This window comes from Nestor notabilis, unplaced genomic scaffold (genome assembly GCF_000696875.1).
Source record: "Nestor notabilis isolate BGI_N333 unplaced genomic scaffold, ASM69687v1 scaffold26119, whole genome shotgun sequence".
NCBI lineage: Eukaryota > Metazoa > Chordata > Aves > Psittaciformes > Psittacidae > Nestor > Nestor notabilis.
Window position 1 is genome coordinate 1 of NW_009943617.1, and position 220 is coordinate 220.

The following is a 220-nucleotide window of genomic DNA, read 5'->3' on the forward strand; positions in this document are numbered from 1 at the left end:
GGCCCTGCTCTGAGAGGGTGTGCCGCCGCCCCACGCGTCCCGGCCTGGCTTTGCGCATCCCCTTTTCGGTGCCCTTTTCTGCTGGGAGGCTCTGCTCCGCCTCGCTTTCGGTTTCTGAACACGTCGTTCTTTTTCACATGTTTAATTTCCTTTCGCTTTTCCATGGAGGCGCTAAATTGGCCTAGCTGTGGCTGCTCGACCACTCTGTCCGCCTCCCACG